General features: G+C 41.6%; 1 pseudogene; it reads right to left on the bottom strand.

Moving 5' to 3' along the window:
• Window positions 1-14,377, bottom strand: part of LOC124973350 (chromodomain-helicase-DNA-binding protein 1-like) — a 73,116-nt pseudogene that overhangs the window by 42,717 nt on the left and 16,022 nt on the right.

Here is a 14,377-nt window from a genome sequence, read left to right as displayed (position 1 = left end):
AATGTAGAACAAAACTGTTTAAAGATTAAGGATGTATAGCCTGTACCATTGTCTGTTTTTATTGTTTTTGGAACGCCCAGAATAGAGAAGGTATATAAGCAGTGATTTATAATATCTTTTGTTTTTTCATCTGATTGTAAGGAGGCCATAATAAATCCTGAATAAGTATCTATGGACACATGCATGCATCCAATCTTTCCAAATTCTGGGATATGAGTAACATCCATTTGCCATATACGGTTGGTTTGTAATCCTCTAGGGTTAACACCATTTTCAGGTACTGGGAGATAAGAGACAATGTTGACAATTTTTGACAATAGTTCTAACTTGTTCCTTAGTTAATCTAAAATGTTTTTGAAGAGTGTTAGTGCTAATATGGAAGTTTTTATGAAAATTTTCTGCTTCTAAGAACATGGAAAAAATATGTACGTCTCTAGTGGCTAAGTCTGCTAAAGAGTTACCCATACTGAGAGGTCCTGGTAATGTGGTATAAGCCCTAATATGTCCAACAAAAAATGGTTCCTTATGGTCCCAAATTAACTTTTGAATTGTAGATAATGAGGAATGAATGGTAGATGCTGAGAATATTTTTAGTACAATTTCTATAATATTTAGAGCATTGACTTTATATTTGCTGTCAGAGAACAGATTAAATGGCTGATTTGGGAACATTTGGAAAATTTGACAAACGGCTAGAAGCTCTATCTTCTGGACAGACTGGGAAGGATAAAGAAAAGTAAATGTCTGTGTTGGCGTGACTATAGCAGCTGTTCCATTACTGGACCCATCAGAAAAGCAAGTTATAACATTTGGTATGGGATTTTTTTCTAGTGACCTTAGGAAATATGAATGGGTGTCTGATGAACATTTGGATCATGGGGTCCCCGGGGTAGTGGTTATTAAAATTTGGATTATAATTACATATAATGGTAGCCCATACTTCTGATTCTTGTGTGAACTCAATTATAGTTTCTGGTTTATAAGGAGTGATAATGTTTTTTGGAACAATGCCAAAAATTCCTATAGTATTAGTTATTGCCTTTTTTATTAACTTTCCCACTAATTCTGGACAACTCGCTAGAGTTATCTTTTGGCTATAGTGAAGATGGACCCGATAAGTAGGTCCTTGTTGCCAGAACACTCCTGTAGGACTTCCTATGGTGGCTATGATTATCAGTAATATAGACTTAGTTATATCTACCCCATCTAAATGTGCCTTAGTAATGACATATTCTACCTAACACAATGCTTTTCTAGCTTCTGTGGTAATTTCTCGGGGCGAGGTGGGATCACCACTTCCCTTAAGAGTATCAAATAATGGTCCAAGATCTTCAATTGTTAATTTTAAATATGGCCTTACCCAGGTTATATCTCCCAAAGTTTCTGGAAATCATTTAATGTTTTTAATCTATCCATCCTAAAGGTAACCTTTTGAGGTCGTATTAAGGTTTTGTCAATAATGGCACCAAGGTAGGTAATGGGGCAAGAACTCTGCAATTTATCCTCTGCTATCTCTAATCCAAATTGAAGATTTTTGACCAGTCCATCATATCTGAAAAGTTTGTCTTGATCAGGATGAGCTAATAGATGTTATCCATATAATGATAGATTTTTAGGTCTTTATCAGATTTTCTAATAGGCTGTAAAGCTTTATCTACATAGATCTGACACATAGTGGGGCTATTGGCCATGCCTTGCGGCAATACTGTCCATTCATATCTTTGATCAGGTCCTTCGTGTTTAGTAGCTGGTACAGTAAAAGCAAATCTGCAGGTATCCTCCTTATGAAGTGGTATAGAAAAGAAACAATTTTTTATGTCTAAAACTAAAATTCTCCAATCCTTTGGAATAGCAGACAATTGAGGGAAGCTGGATTGAGCTGTTCCCATTATTACCACTTGACTATTAATTGCTCTAAGATCTTGAGGAGTCGCCACTTTCCTGATTTCTTTTTAATTATAAAGATAGGTGTATTGAAAGGAGATGTAGAAGGTTGTAGATGGCCTAAGGTCAGTTGTTGTCTCACTAACTCCTGGGCTGCTTGTAACTTTTGAGCATTGAGGGGCCACTGAGGTATCCAAACAGACTTTTGTGATTTCCATGTAATTTTTATTGGCTCAGTGGCCCCCTTTGAAATCTCAGTCTCTCTTTATTACTTCTTCTCATAACTTGGATAGGTTCAGTTATTCCCTGTGAATGTGCTCCCAGTCCCCCTCCAGGTATGAATCCCTGGTTCACCATGATATGACAAGCTATCGGGTTAATATGCGTATGTTCATTAGTCAATTTGATATGCAATTGTCTTAATATGTCTCTCCTCCATAAATTAACGGGTAAATCTCTCAAGACATAGGGTTGGAAAGTACCGTAATTTCCTTCTGTATCTGTACATTTCAACAACTGTGAACTCCGGGTTGAGTTTGAGGCAACCCCCAAACCTTGCAAGGTCTGGTCAACCTTTTGAAGAGGCCAATCTCTTGGCCATTGGGTCAATGTTATGATACTAAGATCAGCTCCAGTGTCTAATAACCCATTAAATTCCTTGTCATTTATTCTTACAGTATACATGGGGCGAGTGTTTAGATCTAAGGCAAGCATGGTCATAGGTTCCCCCGTGGATCCAAACCCCGATTTATTTCTTTTATTCTTTTTTGCTAAATATTTGTTATGTTCACTGGGTATCACCAGTATTTGTGCTATTTTATCCCCCTGATTTATAACAGAAACATCTTTTGGGGAACTGACCATTATTTTTATCTCTCCCTCATAATCTGGATCAACTACTCCCGGTGTTATATGGAGTCCTCTTAGGGCAGCAGAACTGCATCCTAATAGCAAACCTACTGTCCCTGATTTAAGAGGCATAGATACCCATAGGCATTAATTGAACCCCCATTTCTGGAATTAGTACTACTCTGGCGGCAGCACAGAGGTCCAATCCTGCACTTCCTGTTGTATGTCTGATGAGGGAATTAATGGATACTGGGTTCGAGGGACCATTCTGATGGGAACCGCTGCTGGTTGTCCTTCCTTCAGGGCTCCAAATATTTGTGGGGCCTGAGCCCGAGGGCCCCTTCTCTCATTTTTTGGGAGTGGTTTTCCTTCAATGTCAATTACAATTTTACATTCACATGCCCAATGTTTTCCTCTTTCACATTTTGGACATACTCCAGGTATTTTTTTGTATGTCCTATGACTTGGGTTTGGACAGTCCCTTTTAAAATGTCCTGGCTGTCCACATGAAAAACAGCTTTTGGGTTTGGCCCTCATAGCTTGAGCTACTCCTTGGGTGACAGCAGCTGCTAGTACTTGATCCTGTATAGCTGACTCATTAATATCTCTGCATATTTTTAAATAGGTATTGAGATCCTTATTTTTCCATGGCCTAATGCTTCCCTGCACCATTTATTAGCTTGTTCATATGCTAACTGTTTTATTAAAGGCATTGCTTGTTCTGAATCCCCAAACACTCTGCCTGCTGTTTGTAACAGATGGTCTACAAAGTCTGCATATGGTTCATTTGAGCCCTGTATAACCTTGGATAATTGCCCTTGAAAGTCCCCATGACCTTGTAATATTTTCCACGCTCTAACAGCAGCAGCAGCTATCTGAAGATAGACCACTGGATCATACGTAATCTGCTGCTATTGTTCAGCATATAGTCCTTGTCCCAGCAAAATATCCAGGTTTTGTTAATGGAAACCTGTGGCTGCATTTCTATGAGCCATCTCTGCACAGAGCTCCTGATTGGTTACTTTCCACATTAAATATTGTCCAACATGCAAAACTGCTCAACACATACTCACCCAATCACTAGGAGTCAGATTAAGTGTTGCGATGGATTCCACCATACTCATGGTAAACGGAGCCTGGGGCCCATAAGTAGTGACTGCTTCTTTAAGATTTTTTACTGTTTTAAATTCTAGGGCCTGATGAAATCACTGCCCCTGACCATCCACCAAGATTGGGCAGGACAGTCTTAATGGGCCTTCCAGAGGGTCCCAGCAATCCCCAGTATCACTTGGGACTCCACCACAACAAGGCCGACAAGAGTGCCCACAAAATGTCGGGTCCTCCCACCTTTTATCATAAGGGGGAGCTGAGGAGGTAGTTATCTTATGGTCTTTCCTGCCTTCTAGCAACTCCGCAACATTAACTCGCCTATCTTCTAGTTCCTCCCCAGTATCTCCTTCCTCCTCAATCTCTTCTAGCACTTCTTCTCCTTCTTGTAATATATTTCCCATGCCTCCTTTTTGAATTATCCCTTCAGACTTATTTTGTGTTATTTCTGAACCCATCCTTTACTAATAAATAAATTTGATACAGGACAAAGAGCACACTAACAATAGAACAAACACACAAACAACACTAGATACACATACTCCGGAGTTCCTTCATATTTCATCACCTGGCCAGCTATCCAGAGTGCCTAACTGCCTTAAAAGACAGGGCCTCAGCTTACCTGAGTACCTAATTACCCCAGGGACAGGGGTTAACTGCCCCAGAGACAGGGTCTCAGCTTACCTGAGTACCTAACTGCCCCAGGGAGAGGGGTTAACTGCCCCAGAGACCGGGTCTCAGCTTACCTCACTACATAGAGCAAGACTCTTGAATTTGACAAACACACAAACAACACAAAATACATGCACTTTTGCTCTTCACTACCTGGCCAGCTATCTTGAACACCTAGCTGCCTTAGAGACAGGGGCTGCAGCTTACTTTGCTACTCACTGTTTAAGTCAGACAAACTCAGAATTCCCCATACGGGGCCGCCACTTGACGCCATCCAGCGGAGTCAATTTGGTGCAGGAGACAAACTCATAGTGAGGCTTCTGAATTCAGGACGTTTATTATAGACTCAGGAAACCCGGGGACCCTGGCACTTGAGGAGAGTCAGTTTATATCCCCTCCAGGGGGTGAAGGGTAGGGCTGAAGCCAATTGTGTGAAGATTAGGCGAGGAGCTAGTTGTCTGAGCAGGCACAATTAGGAGCACTTGGGAACACCTAGCATGCATTGTGTGCGTGGACTTAATTGAATACGGCCAATGACAAATCACCTGGGTGTGCTTATGTTAATCAACTTCCTCACTGCCAATGTGACCAAAACAACTTCTGGCTAACTGCCAGGTGCCATCTTGGTGTAGTCCATATGGCATAGCCCCCAACACTGTCCCACACCATTTCTTATACATATACAGTGCACCATGAGAGCATCCTCTGTCACTCCCTGAGGGTGCGTGACATCACCACTAACATACTTGATGGAGGTTGAGTCCAGGTCATCATAACCCCATTAGGGAGCACTCTCATCTTCCCCATCCTCAAGGTCCTCAGACTCGCTCTCCTCAGAAGGCAAGCAGAAGGAATGGTAATTTTTGGACTCCCACCAAGTCATCCTTTAACTCAACAGAGAGAAAAGAAAATTAACCTCTCTATGGAGTACATTTTTCATTGCTATTCACAAAAAATAACTACCAAGTAAAAAGTAATTAGAAACTCACCCTGATTGAAGTTTGCCATGTTTATTTTCTGCCACTCCAACATTTGACATGGCTTTGTTGAAGTAGAGGACCCAACACTTGACACAGTCTGTTGGAATAGAGGACTTAACACTTGACAAGATTCTGTTGACCGTCCTCCCTCTTGGGGGCCATAGACGTGGCATGTCTCCAGGTGCAGTTGCTTTTTATTATTAATAATCAATATATCATTAGAAACTTATTGGAAAACATTGAGAAGGTTTTACTGTATTGGGACACAAAATAGTGCACACTGAAAATTTAGCAGTAATACATAGATAAATATATGAAAATAAACAATTGTAGCTGTGCTCGAGATTAAAGGAGACTGTGATTGCTTTAGTATAATAATAGATGGATAAAGAGACATTCCTCTGAGCTTGGATGTGGTGTTTGACCTTTGTTGCTTTCCTACTTTTAATAGTTGATTCTGGAGATACTTTACATAATAAAAACATTTAACTTAGTCATAAATATAACTTGTGCTTTTCCTGTTTAGTCTAATTCTTTGAGAATCAGAATAAGATTGTAGTCTGCCAATATATAAAATTAGAATACACTAAATATTAACTATAAATTGATTTCTTTGCCCTTTAATAATAGTAAAAACTTTTCACTATTAAACACTGGAATTCATGGTGGGGGTGGTTTTTCAGAAAATCTAGTGATGTGTTTGTTCTGAAGATTGAAGGCTGGCAGATCATGGTGCCCTCAGTTTAGCTGGGATCCAAGTTTGTTTCAGTTTATCTGGGAGACAGATTGTTTTAATCTAGCTGGGAAATAAGGTTGTTTTGGTCTGGATTGTCATACAAAGAGAATGTGTACTTTGAGAAGAAGCATAGATTGTACTTTTGAAGGTTTTTCTTATTTTAAACCAACCATAAAATGATATAATCATTACTAAAGAAAAATATCTATAAAAGGACTGGCAGAAAAATAAAGATTCAGATTCAGCCTCAGAACACTTGGTGACTCTGTGTGCTCTTTCTCCACTGTACCAAAGTCTCCCATCCACCTAGGACCCCTGACCCCTGCTAGGACTGGACCCTGGCAAATATTTTTGCCAAGAGTCAAATAAACAAGTTTTACTGTAAATTTGTAAATAACAAGTTTTACTGATTAGCCTGTCTCCTGATTACACTTCAATAATGAACATCCAACAAACATCCCAGTTTTTAAGAACATTATCGCGTCCCCTCTGGCCGCAGAGAGAGACACGACAAATGTCTGAAGCTTTGGAAGTTTATTGTGCACAGTCCCTCTCCTACGCTTCTCTTACCCCTAGCTTCTGCGCACTCCCAGCTTCCCTTCTCCCAGCTTCTTCCAGCTCCCGTGTACTCCCAGCTTCCAGCTCAGCTCCAGCCTCTGCCGCCGCCGCCGCCACCGCCGCCGCCGCTGCCGCCGCCGCCGCCACCGCCGCCGCCGCTTCTTCCGCTTCTTCCGAACCCCCTACTCTCCCACCCACCAGGCTTATATACACTTCAACCAATCAGGGGAGAGTACACGAGATAAACGCAGGCAGCTGCAAGCATAGGATGGGTACACGAGGGGGGCATGCTCTAGTCACATCGTTAACTAGCCAATCATTGGAATTCGCTGGTTGTTTACTGTATAGCTGGTCGCTTTTGGCTCAGCGTCAGGCGCCATCTTGACCATGCCCAAGGCTGGGAGTCCCGGGAACCCCACAGATCCCTCTTCTTTAATATTAAACTAAGGCTCGGGACCATGTCTGTCTTAGGCTGAGTGGTCAGCATATGTTCTTACCCGTCATCAGAGCCTGCAGAGCATGCTGCAGCTCCTGTCTTAGGTCGGTACACAGCCACCTCCTTCATTACCCATCCTTGACTACCGGTCCAGCATCAAGAGCCATACGAATGGGGGGCTGTCGGCCTTTAGGGCGGTCATGGCCTGATGAAAAATAATTTGATCTCTCTATTGGCTAGCTCGTAGATGCATGCCAAAACGAATGAAGAGAAGGAGGCCAAGGCAGAGGAGTACCACTATAGCTCCTAAGCCTGCCCGCTGTTTGACAAATCTATAAACAGAAGAAGAACCATATAGCCATATTAAATACAGAAACAATATACATCCCAATGGAGTTACAATATGGGTAACACAAGGCAGCTCTCAGGGAATAAACGCATCCCAGTCCCAAAAGTTCTTGCAGGGTATCCACTTGTTCTTATAATGAGTCCATTCTCTGATAGAGTCTCTATGGTCTGTATGGCTGCAGCTGCATTCTCGGCCAAATGATCGTTGTTATGGTTGTGTCAATGCTGCTACTGCAAGGACTGTGGTGGCAATGATCACGGCTGTTGCAATGTCAAAGCCTCTTCTGTTTCTTGATAATAGCACTGGCAATTCTATATCTGCAACAGAAACTAGGACTGGTAGGAAGATAGAAACGTGCAAATTGCACAGGTGGCAAAAGAACCATTCCAGTATTGTGAGAGACAGCACACAGTTAGTGAACAGTTAAGAGGTGTTATTAGAAATGTTAGTTGGTAGAAACATAAAAGGGAGGAAATACACAAGCTGACGTGCGAGGAAAAGCAATATCACAGCTAGGGTCAGCAGAACGAGTTGCTCTACTCTGGGTCTGATTTGTAGTATGATTCCAACAGCAAAGTGCAGAAATTCCTCCTGTTAAAGCAAAGAAAGGCTAGAAATATCCTTGTCTCCAAAAGCAGCACGACCTGAAAAATCATCAGTAGAATTGACAGGTTGTAGAGGAATTGGTGAAAAGCAAGAAAAGGAAGGATAAAAAATATGTTAGTTAGAAACGAAAAATATGGCCAGGCTAACAATGGCCGATAGGTTCCGGGTTTGCATTTCCGTCTGAGTTTTTGTTATTGGAGGAAGTCTCAGGCTCGCCATTGCGAGGAGGAGCAGCATCACTTGCATGCTGTAAAACTCTGATTAGCCTTTCTGGAATCCAGACTGGAGTCTGTTGATCCTGTGGGAAAATACAAACAGACCCTCGGACCCAACGAAGGACTGGATCCGGTCCTTTCCAACAACCTGTCAGGATATCTTTCCATTTTGCCCATATTTGAGGAGTATCATGGGGATTATAATGTCGATCAGCTGCAGAATGACCGTCCCTATCCAGAGTTAAGAAATTTAGAATGAAAAGAACTAAATTAAGTTTATCTTTAGGAGACTTGTAGGAGGCTCCTATTCCCCCTTTTTGTTTATTTAGACAATTTTTTCAAAGTAAGATGTGCTCTTTCCACAATGCCCTGTCCCTGAGGATTATAGGGGATGCCAGTGACTGATTGGATGTTAAATGTTTGTAAAAACAACCGGAAGCTTTTGGAAGTATAAGCAGGACCATTATCTGTTTTAATAACTTTAGGTATGCCCCAGCCAGCAAATGCTTGTAGGCAGTGTTGAATGACATCTTTTACCTTTTCTCCAGAATGAGCGGAAGCCATAATGACCCCTGAAGCAGTGTCTACTGACACATGTACATACTTAACAGTACCAAATTCAGAAATATGGGTTACATCCATCTGCCAAATATGACCAGGCAGCAGTCCCCTGGGATTAACTCCAAAGGATTGTACTGGGATTAAAGGAGCACAATGTTGAGAATTTTTTACTATTTGTCGAGCCATACATTTAGATATAGGAAATTTTCTGCTCAAAGTAGTGGAATTTACATGAAATTTTTCATGAAACAGTTTTGCCTGTTCCTCTATGGAAAAAAAAATTGATTTGGTGGCCATATCTACCAAGTCATTAGCATTGGCCAAAGGTCCTGGTAAATTAGAATGAGCTCTAATATGTCCTACATAGAATAGATGTTTACGCTGTAGGATAAGGTTTTGTAGCGTTGTAAAATAAGAAGCTACCGTGGACATGGAAGAAATATGGGGTACCATTTTAAGAACCTGTAAAGCGTTAACGATATATAAGCTATCAGATAGAAGATTGAATGGCTGATTATCTGCTAATTTAAAGGCTAATATTACAGCTGCAAGTTCAGTAACCTGTGTGGAGTTGGGTGGAACTATTATGGTGTGAAGTTGTTTACCGATAAGTACTGCACCTACTCCATTTTTGGAGCCATCAGTAAAAATGGTTACACAGTCTTTAAGAGGCTGGACACTAGTCACTTTTGGAAAAACTATGGGAGTATTTTTACAGAATTGAATCCAGGGATGTTGGGGATAATGGTTATCGAACTGAGCTGAAGTGGAACAATATAATACTGACCAATCATCATCATTATTAATTAGCCATTTAATTTGCTGAGTGGAATAAGGAGTTATAATAATAGACGGATGGATTCCAAAAACAGTAATGCAAGATTCTATTCCCTTGAATATTACCTGAGCAATAGCTTGCGGATATGATTGCAATGTTTTAGCTGGAGAGTTAGGGAGATTTATACTTTGCAGAGGTCCTCCTTGCCAAACTATGCCAAAAGGGGTATGCTTCTCTGAGATTATGATTAAACTTAATGGTTGAGTAGGATCACAACGATCAACGTAACACTGCTGAAGTCTATTCTCTACTAGCTGTAAGGATATCCGTGCTTCGGGAGTAAGTTTCCTAGGGGAATTCAAGTCAGGATTACCTTTTAATATATCGAATAAAGGTTTTAATTCCCCTGTGGATAATTTTAAATAGGATCTGATCCAATTAATGTCACCTAAGAGTTTCTGAAAATCGTTCAAGGTATTCAATTGATCTGTCCTGATGGTCAACCTTGATGGTCTGACTGTAGTAGCAGTGAGTCTTGTACCCAGATATTCTTGGATCTCCTCTAATTGTAATTTTTCAGGGGCTATTGTTAGTCCTCTCTTTTCTAATGCTTGAGTTATAAATTGTAATGCTTCTAACAAAACTTCTTTTTCTGGATGGCAAATAATTATGTCGTCCATATAGTGATAAATCAACAATCTCTTAAACTTTTGTCTAGTAGTTGTTAACGCTTTATCTACGTATATTTGACATATAGTAGGACTGTTAGCCATACCTTGGGGCAACACGGTCCATTCAAATCTCTGTTCAGGCTGAGTGTGATTAAGAGAGGGCAAAGTAAAGGCAAATATCCAACAATCATTTTTGTGTAAGGGTATAGAGAAAAAGCAATCTTTTAAATCCAGAATAATAGTTGGCCAATTTTTTGGTAGTGCAGTGACAAGAGGGAGTCCACATTGGATGGGTCCCATAGGGTACATTTGTTCGTTTATGGCTCTTAAATCATGTAATAACCTCCATTTTCCTGATTTTTTCTTTGTTAAGAATATTGGAGTATTCCAAGGAGAGGTCGAATGTTGTAAATGACCTGCTTGTACCTGCTCTTGTACTAACTTATGAGCTGCCTCTAGCTTTTCTTTTGTTAGGGGCCACTGTGGAATCCAGCGAGGCTTATCATCTTTCCATATTATAGGGATTGATGGTTTATCAGTGGCCCCTAGGAAAAACCCAATCCATGAGAATCATTTTTTGGTGGAAGTAAAGGCAGTGGTTGGGTAGATCCTTGACTATGTTTTCCTAATCCTTTTTTATCATCATAGTTCATATTTTGTAACATATTTCTTACAGGAGTCCCTTGGTAAATCTGGTCAGTGGTGAGTTTCATACCCATTTGCTGCAGGACGTCTCGTCCCCATAGGCTAATAGGAACATTACAGACATATGGTTGAAATATTCCTGTGTGTCCCTCTGTATCTTTCCATGATAATGAGGAAGCACTTTGATTGGGGCTTTCTGCTACTCCTAAGCCTCTCAAGCTCTGAGCTGCTGTGATCAATGGCCAGTGCTTTGGCCAGACCATTGCGCTAATAATACTTTTGTCTGCTCCCGTATCTAATAAACCTGTAAATTCCATATTTCCCACTTTTAATTTTAGGAGGGGCCTCTGTCCCTTATCCATAGTAAGGTTTATTAAAGTGGTTCCTGTTGATCCAAAACCTCCTTGTCTTTTATTTGTATTTTCACTGGGCCACAAGGAATGTCGACTGGGCAATATAAGCATTTGTGCAATGCGATCCCCTGGAGAGATGACCGTAATTCCTTTTGGTGAAGAGACCAAGGCTTTTATTTGTCCAGTGAAATCAGGATCAATAACCCCTGGGTGTACTATAAGTCCTTTTAGTGTTGAGGAACCTCTACCTAGTAATAGTCCAACACTGTTCTGTGGGATTTTTTCATGCCAATCAGTATCAATCATCTGCTCCCCATATCTGGGGTTAGTATGAGTCTGGAGGTGGCACAGATGTCCAATCCAGCACTTCCTGAGGTGGCTCTGCGCTCCCCTTCTCTGTGGGAGAATACCACCGTCGGGGAACTTGTTGAATTACCCCGTATATTTGTTGGGGGCCCCGGGGAGGGCCCTGTCTCCCGTTTTTTTGAAGTTCAGGATTCAACCCTAGGAAATTATCCTCCCTATCTCTAATAGGCTGACAGTCACTATTCCGATGACTTCCTCTTCTGCATCTTGGACATAGCCCTGGGTCATAAGGTGTAACAGATTTTACTATAGTTATCTCTTATCTTTTGTTAGGGCATTATCTCCTTGCTGCTGATTTTGTGCATCTATTGAAGCGTATTGGTCTTCTCCTATTAACATTTCTATCGGGAAACCTTGCCACTATGTTTCTGCAAGCAGTTTCAACAGCTATTTCTTGCCACTGAGCTTCTCCAATTAGACATTGTCCTCCAGATAACACTGCTCTGCATAGCTGTCTCCAATAGTCTTAACTGCCTCTTTAAAGTTTTTCTAATGGTTGATGGTATCTCCATTTGCTCCTCAAATACGGGTAGTTTCTACAAATTTTGAAGCTCTTTCTATTAGGCTTAGGTTTCTCCTACCTTTTCCCCTTGTTCTTAAGTTTTCACTACCACTTGGTTATTTCTCACTTTATTCTCTTTAAGTGTTCTTTTCTGTTACTATTAAACCCTGTTCATGAAGATCCCCCTTGTGGCACACTGAGCAGCTTTTCTTCTATAAACTCTGGGCTTATTCTACTAGGGTTTGAACATATAATCATACAGTGGTTTCCTTATTTTCTAGTCCTTCCCCAGTGTTTCTCCCTGAGGGGTTGCTGCATTCTGAATAATGGCGTCTCATGGTTTTTTAATATTCCCTAAGGGGTTGCTGCATTCTGAATTTAGACGTTTCAGACCCCATTGTTACTAATTTGAATAGCTTTAGTTATGGTAATTACAATGACAAACAGTAGCCTAGCCGCCAGGAGCAACAAAATTACTGAAGGGAAAACTATCAAGTGCGCATTAGAATTTTTATAGCGGCTTTTCACATACTACCTAATTGGACCGCTTCAAACGTGTTTCTACTTTCACTTTAATTAGACCGCGTTCCACGCGTCAGGACCGCTAATGGCGTGTCCCGATACCCCCCCGACCCGCGTTCTACGCTTTAGGATCCCGGTACCCTTCAACCCGCGTTCTACGCGTCAGGACCGCTGATGGCACGTCCCGATATCTGCATTCTACGCGTCAGGACCCCGATACCCTTCAATCTGTGTTCTACGCGTCAGGACCGCTGATGGCACGTCCCGATACCCGCGTTCTATGCATCAGGATCCCGATACCTTTCAACCGGACCGCACTCCGCGTGTCCCCAGGACCGCCGATGGCGCATCCTGACACCCTTTTTTTTATAACCGGTTTAACTTGTATACAAAAAAATTTTTCAAATATCTTACCTTGTTTTCTTTTATAAGGCCTTTATCTTCCCAGGTTTCGGCACCAGTTATCGTGTCCCCTCTGGCCGCAGAGAGAGACATGACAACTGTCTGAAGCTTTGGAAGTTTATTGTGCACAGTTCCTCTCCTACGCTTCTCTTACCCCTAGCTTCTGCGCACTCCCAGCTTCCCTTCTCCCAGCTTCTTCCAGCTCCCGCGTACTCCCAGCTTCCAGCTCAGCTCCAGCCTCTGCCGCCGCCGCCACCGCCACTTCTTCCGCTTCTTCCATCCCCCCTACTCTCCCACCCACCAGGCTTATATACACTTCAACCAATCAGGGGAGAGTACATGAGATAAACGCGGACAGCTGCAAGCATAGGATGGGTACACGAGGGGGGCATGCTCTAGTCACATCGTTAACTAGCCAATCATTGGAATTTGCTGGTTGTTTACTGTATAGCTGGCCGCTTTTGGCTCAGCATCAGGCGCCATCTTGACCATGCCCAAGGCTGGGGGTCCTGGGAACCCCCACAGAACATGACTAAAATGGACTGTTCAAATAAATGGTTCCTCATTGGCTACAATAAAACCTTTAACATTTCTTGTTTCAATAGAAAGCATCTTCTCTGCTTTAGGCACTCAAGACTTCTCACTAAAGTAGACTACATGTTAAAGCTGAATCTTTTAAAAAAGTGTTCTGTGGAGCTGGGTGTGGTGGTTCAAACTTGTGATCCTAGCTACTCAAGAAGCTAAGGCAGGAGGATCACAAGTTGGATGTCAGGTAAACAACTTAGTGAGACCCTGTTCTAAATAAAAAAATGAAAAGGACTGGGGAAATAGATCAGTGGTAGAGTGCCCCTGGTTTCAAACATTAGTCCAAAAAAAAAAAAAAGTATTCTGTTATCAACAGGAACTAGTAGATTGATAGGTTTTTGAATTTTTAAGTGATTCTAGTGGAGGAGACCAAAATATCTGTCACTAGAAATGACAGTACTCTCCAGACATACTTTTTCTTATGTTCAGATTCTTCCTTTTTCCTATTCTTTTCCTGTAGTAGTCTCTTTCTCTTGGCTGCTCCTTCTTGTCTTTTTTTTTTTCTGTCTTTCCTCCATTTCTTCTGGGCTCAGAATCCTCTTCCTTTTGGTAGAACACTCCAAGAGGCCTGGTATAAGAACCTGTAGGAAGGACAAGATC

The sequence above is a fragment of the Sciurus carolinensis genome, assembly GCF_902686445.1.
Source record: "Sciurus carolinensis chromosome 14 unlocalized genomic scaffold, mSciCar1.2 scaffold_126_arrow_ctg1, whole genome shotgun sequence".
Classification (NCBI taxonomy): domain Eukaryota; kingdom Metazoa; phylum Chordata; class Mammalia; order Rodentia; family Sciuridae; genus Sciurus; species Sciurus carolinensis.
Note: the sequence above shows the minus strand (reverse complement) of the source record. Positions and strands in the feature narration are given on the sequence as shown.